The following is a 6575-nucleotide window of genomic DNA, read 5'->3' as shown; positions in this document are numbered from 1 at the left end:
TGGATGCAAAGGGCCCTATGAACACATGTTTGAGAAGGCTCCCACTCTTAGGAAACAAAACAAAAGGGTTAGAACGTTTAACCCTTTTCATGTAAAGGGTTAAACGTTCTATGCATCACCAAATTATGATATCACTTATTAATGCGCTGTCTGGAAGTAAAGAGATAATTTATCTTTTGCTCTCCTAATCAGAGGCTTTGGTCAGTTGGTTTTGGACAGCTTTGAGTGATCTGGAGATACACAGCCTCCCAAGACCATCTCTTTTGAATCTTTATTACATCAGTTTTTCTGAGGCAATAGAAAAAAGTCATGGCTTCATCCAGAGAAAAGGTAATGGTAGCCATCAAAATGTAAGGTGGTGCCTTGTTGGCTTTGACTACTAAATGTCAGCGTGGTGTATGTGGGACTTAGAATACCTGGGAATTGGTTTACTTCCCCAATGTCCCCTGAGCCCTTCATCACCTAGAGTCCAGTGTAATCTAAAAAACCAAGATCTGCCCTGCTGGTGTGGCTCCCTGGTTGAGCGTTGATCTATGAACCAGGAGGTCATGGTTCTTTCTATTCCTGGTCAGGGCATAAGCCCGAGTTGTGGGCTCCATCCCCAGTGTGGGGCATGCAGGAGGCAGCCGATCAATGATTCTTTCTCATCGAGTAGAGGCCCAGTGCATGAAATTCATGCCTGGGTAGGGTCCTTAACGGCTGCTGGCCAGGGCCTTCATTCCACTCCACCCCCTGGTGGTCAGCTCATATCATAGCAAGTGATCAAATTCCTGGGCAGTCGAACTCCTGAGGGGACACTTTGCATATCAGGCTTTTACATATATAGATAGGTATTTCTCCCTCCCTTACTCTTCCTCCCTTGCTCCCTCCCACTTCCCTCTGAAATAAAAAATATATTAAAAATAATAGAAAACCAAGATCTGATTGTGTTCCATGTTAGCTGAAAATCCCCCCACTGCTATTCAGTGAGCAAAAGACCCTAGTCCATTATAAGCCCCTCACCGATTTCCCATTCTCTGCTTTATGCAACCCCTCCCCGTTGTACTCTAGTGGAAAGAAATGCCTCAAATGCCCACTCACACTCCGAAGCTCAACCCATCTTTGGGGAAAGCTTGTCTCCTGTATTTTCACTGGGCATATGTTTAAGGTTCAGCCCAAATGTCACCTCTTAAGCCCTGCTGGATCTCATCCCTATAGTCAGAATTAATCTTTTGTGAACACCTCTATGGAGTGTTTTTTAGCCACTGGACAAATATGCCAGGCATGGTGCTATTGCCTAGCTTGGGTCATTCTGCATGAGGCCAGGGCCCTACCTAGCATGTGGGGCACATCTGGGTAAATTACAGAGATACTCCCCTTTTTTGGCTGACACAGCCTCTGAGCCAGGACAAATGCTTGTCAAATGGAGTCTGTCCAAACTACAAGTATAATTAGTGACTGTAGTGACCCTATAACTTAGTGCTTTGTATTAGAGGTGTGTGGGTTGAGGACACTTTGTATATTGAGCTCTCTGAAGGCAGTGTATGCAGTTTCTCAGCACCCAGCTTATACATAGCAGGTGCTTAGTACATACCTATGAAAATTGGGGAATAAATTGAAATAATGTTTCCTAGAACCTCCCTGTGTGTGCTGTGGAAGAGAAGGTGGGGGAAGAGCTAAATGTCTTTAAAACTTCATGAGATAGAAACCACTCTGTTCATATGACTGGCTGGGGTTTGCGTGCACCTCAAGGACTCTCTGAGACCCGTGCTTTGCAACCTTGGCTGTACATTAGAATCACCTGGAAAGCGTGGCTGACTATGCCTGCCCAGACCAAGTCAATCAGAATTTCAGCTGTGGGGCCAGAAAGAGTTTCCCCCCCGCCCCAAGGTGATTTCAATGTGTAGCTGAGGCTGAGAACCACTGACCTGGAGAGACTTGGTGAGGGAAGGTGAGAGCTTGTGTCCTTGTTCTGTGTGAGGAGAGCTCTGGAAAAGCATAAAAGATACAGACGAAAACAGAATACCAACAGCGGGCTGGGACAGGTGGGCAGACGCTGGGTGACTAGATCTTTCCTGTGTCTGGCTGGCATGGCAACAGCATTATATTGGTGGCAGCCCTGGGAATGAAAAAATGGACGCTGCCACGTGTTTGAAAGCTTCTCAGGAAGCCAGCCCGCAGCTGTCTAGCTGACTGTCCCGGGCTTCCTAAGAACTAACGTTTTCTTCCACAAGTTGTAAAAGTAAGCAAAGCAGAAAGTCCCTTTGGCCTGTGAGGGTTTGCTCTAAGGTAACCTTCTTTGTTTTACACTGTGGACTGCTGAGATGGGGTTTGCCCTGTCAGGCAAATGCTGAATCTGCTGAGCCTATAAAAGTACTTGGAGGATGACAATTGGTTAGTGCAAGATGAAGATACAAGGAGGGGCATCGTAATGTTTGCAGTAAATTTTTTAAAGGCCAGAAGCCATTGCAGGACTGCACACATTTCTACAACTCTTCCTGGCAGCAAGAAAGGACTTCTTTGAGAGAGGACAGTAAACTTGGTCCTGTCAGGGGCAGGAATTGGGAGAATGACCCTCGCAAATGCCCAGTGAGAGCCTTGTTGGGATTTAGCTGAATTTTTGTTCTTTTTTCTAGCAGCTATATTGAGAAATAATTCACATACCACATTCTATTTCATAAATATGAGCCCTAAACGCAAGGTTAATTGACTCTGCCTTACACTTGAATATGGGCATTTGTTGGTTGTTATTATGTGGGCATACATATCAAGGGCAAATATCAATTTCATGAAACATAGTTTATAGTGGAACAATCTGGAGCTTAGGGACTTGTGTTCTCATTTGAAATCCTGTGTTTTTGGGCAAATCAAGCTTCTCAGGTCCCAGTCTCCCTGTCTATAAAATGAAGAGGTTGACTGTGATCTCTTGAGTAACTGCTAGCTCTGTGATGCTCTGCAAGTGCTCACACTGAACAAGCTGGAAGTTTATATTAAACTAGAGGCCCAGTTTATGAAATTCATGCATGGGGGGGTCCCCTCAGCCCAGCCTGCACCCTCTCCAATCTGGGACCCCCTCAGGGTATGTCTGACTGCTAGTTTAGGCCCGATCCTGCTCACCTACCTGCCTGCCTATTTGCCCCTAACTGTCCCCTGTGCCGGCCTGGTCCCCCCTTCCCCCCCACCAGTCTTGTTTCCCCTAACTGCCTCCCCTCACCTCACCAGCCTGGTTGCCTCTTACTGCCCCCCCCCCCCCCCGCCAGCCTGGTCGCCCCCAACTGCCTCCCTATGCTGGCCTGGTCTCCCCTAACTGCCCCCTCTGCCACTTTGTCACCCTCAACTGCCCCCCCCCTGCCAGCGTGGTTGCCCCTCATGGCCCGCCTGCCAGCCTAGTCCCCCCATGCATCCTGCTGTTCAGTCGTTTGGTCGTCCCTCACTAACTCCCCTGCTGGCCTGGTTGCCCCATGCAGCCTGCTTGTTCAGTCATTTGGTCGTCCCTCACTAACCCCCCTGCCTGCCTGGTCATAGGCAGCCATCTTGTGAGGGCATGAAGGTTAATTTGCATATTATCTCTTTATTATATAGGATGTATTGTAGCCCTAGCTGGTTTGGCTCAGTGGGTACAGCATAGGCCTGTGAACTGAAGGGTCCCGAGTTCAATTTTTGTCAAGGGCACGTGACAGGTTATGGGCTTGATTCCCAGTGTGGGGCATGCAGGAGGCGGCTGATCAATGATTCTCTCTCATCACTGACATTTTTCTCTCCCTCTCCCTTCCTCTCTGAAACAAATAAAAATTTATTGAAAAATGCATTTGATGGCACAAAGGTGGGTGACAGGGAAATGCAGGAAGGAAAGACAGAAGAAGACCACGGGTTTTGAGAAACTCCAGACTGTGATCTCACTTGCCTTTTGTAAAGAACCCTTGGCTTCTAAGTTTCCCAGACAGAAGTCACTCTCCCAGGGCTGAGAATGTTTGGGTCTGAGATGTTAGCTCAGTGATGGAGAGTGTGGTGGTAATTCAATACTTTTCATCAATTTATGCCTGAAACCCCTGAGGTGGGAGGGGACATCTTGTGTATATGAGATAAAATAGAATATTGAGGTCTCTTTAATTCCACCCACAGGAGAGGGAAAGAAGAAAGAAGCATTGGTGACAAGACTATTTCTTCCCTAAGTGGAAGAGTTTAAAAGTTCAGATCAAAGTCAGAATATTAACACAAATTCCTCATTTTGTAAGTTTTGTAAATGAGGAAACTGTGACCCAGCAAGGTTGTATGATGTCGGCCAATTTGAGTTAGAGCAAGGCTAAGAATTAGGCTTGCGATGGAATGGAAAGAGCCCATCAATGTGAGGGCAAGGAACATGCCATTCATTGTGGTATTCTCCAGCTCCTAGTCCAGTGCCTAACACATAGTAGGTGCTTCATAAGCAATGGTCATCACTGACCAATTGACGGACTTTCTGAATGAATGCATGTGTTTCTACCTTGTGTTCCCTGGTAACCAGCTGGACCAACACATGATCCATTTCAAGCAGAGGACTATTTAATTGGAGGTATCAGAAGGCTCTTTACCTGCCGAGTGACACTTTTCTTGAACAAGTAACACTTCTTTCTGAGTATTACTTCCTCTGTGTTGATACCATCAGAATAACTATTAGAACCCTTATAGGATGTGTGGTGGAGCATGACAGAGAACTGGGGTTTCCTTTGATGTGACTGTAGAGATGGTGACATTAATAGAGGAATGATCAATAGTCTGACACACTGGTGTGCTGGTGTGGCACTCAGGGAATTGGCCACCATTTCTGTGATTATGGAGTAGAGACACAGTTGCAGGAAGTATCCAGTTCAATTTGAGAATTAAAATGGCACCAAGGATATCCATTCTTAGGCTTTTCTTGTACAGAACCAAGGTTTTCACACCTTTGGTTTCACTGTGTCCTTCTATGGCTGCTACTACTTACATCTAAGTCTGGACATGGACTTCTGCAATGGGATAGTGCTAGATAAATATACAAGGATGACCTTCACAATGTTTGCAATAGTGAAAGTTTGGGAACAACCTAAATGTTCACAAACAGAGAAGTGGACAAAATAAGTAAATTGTGATATATTTATGATGCAAACAGTATAACTGACTAAACAATGATATGAAATGTTTCTAATTCATAATATTAATTGGAAAAAAAAGGAGAGGAACAATGTGTATAGTAGACTCCTTTTGTCCGTTTTTGTTGCAGGGTGTGAGATGATTCTTTATGTATAGACTCTGGGAAGGAGAGCTGGGAAATGGGAAAGAGCAAAGAACAGACTTTCCATACACAGTTTGGATTTATACTGTTTGACTGTTTGTGTATTTATATTATTTAAAAGGCAATTAATTTTAAACCTCAAAGTAGCCAAACATTAGCTTCTTATTCAAGCAAGGGTTTTTATTCATTGTGTGCCTGGTGCTTAAAAAAAAGAGAGAGAAAGATAAAGAGGGAATGTTGCTAGCATAATTGACCTTCATTGATGAACTGATAACTAGTTTAGAGAGCTGAACTGTTTTCCTGGCCAACAATGAATGCTTCATTTTCTGACTATTTCCATCAGCCCTGCCCTCCATTGTTCACAGGACTGGGCCACAAGTCTCTCCTAGCACATTGGTTCTCAAAGTGAGGTTCCACACCAGCCATGTCAGCAATTCCAGGGAATTGGTTAGAAATACAAATTTTTAGGACCCACCCCAGACTGAGTAAATCAGGAATTCTAGTAGTTGAGCCCACATATCTGTGGTTTTTAAAATTTATATATATATTTTTTATTTCAGAGAGGAGGGAAGAGAGAGAGATAGAAACATCAGTGTTAAGTAAGAATCATTGATCGCTTCCAACACGCCCTACTGGGGATCAAGCTTGAAACCCAGGCATGTGTTCTGACCGTGAATCAAACCATGACCTGCTGGTTCATAGGATGAAGCTCAACCACTGAGCCACACATCTGTGTTTTAACCAGAATTCCCAGTGGTTAAGATGCCCCTCAAGTCTGAGAGTCATTGCCTTAGTGGATCCTCCTTTAAACTGGAGAGCAGCAGTGGTTTCTTTACTCTGCAAGCATTACTTGCACTTTTCCTGAAGTGGACCAATCTCACTCATCGCCTGCATCTTGCTCTCCTTTTCTCTTTGTCCAGGGTCTTTGGAGGGGTCACGCACAGCCACGGTGGGTCAGAATGCTTATCTGCCCTGCCACTACTCTCCAACCACCTCTGAGAACCTCATGCCTGTGTGCTGGAGCAGGGGACCCTGTCCTGTGTTTTAATGTCAGACTGTGATGCTCAGAACTGATGGAAGGGACTTGAGCTATCAGAGATCCAGCAGATACCAGCTAAGGGGGATGTCCACAGAGGAGATGTGTCCTTGACCATAGAAAATGTGACAGTGGGACTTATTGCTGCTGTATCCAATTCTCAGGCCTAATGAATGATAAAAAATCAAACCTGAAGTTACACATCAAACCAGGTGAGTGTACTTTGCATATTTTCTTTATGAATAATCCCCTGCAGATCATGTTAAATATACTAATTGTTCTCACATCTGTCCTTCCCAATGACAAACC

Source organism: Cnephaeus nilssonii (assembly GCF_951640355.1).
Source record: "Cnephaeus nilssonii genome assembly, chromosome: 5".
NCBI lineage: Eukaryota > Metazoa > Chordata > Mammalia > Chiroptera > Vespertilionidae > Cnephaeus > Cnephaeus nilssonii.
Note: the sequence above shows the minus strand (reverse complement) of the source record.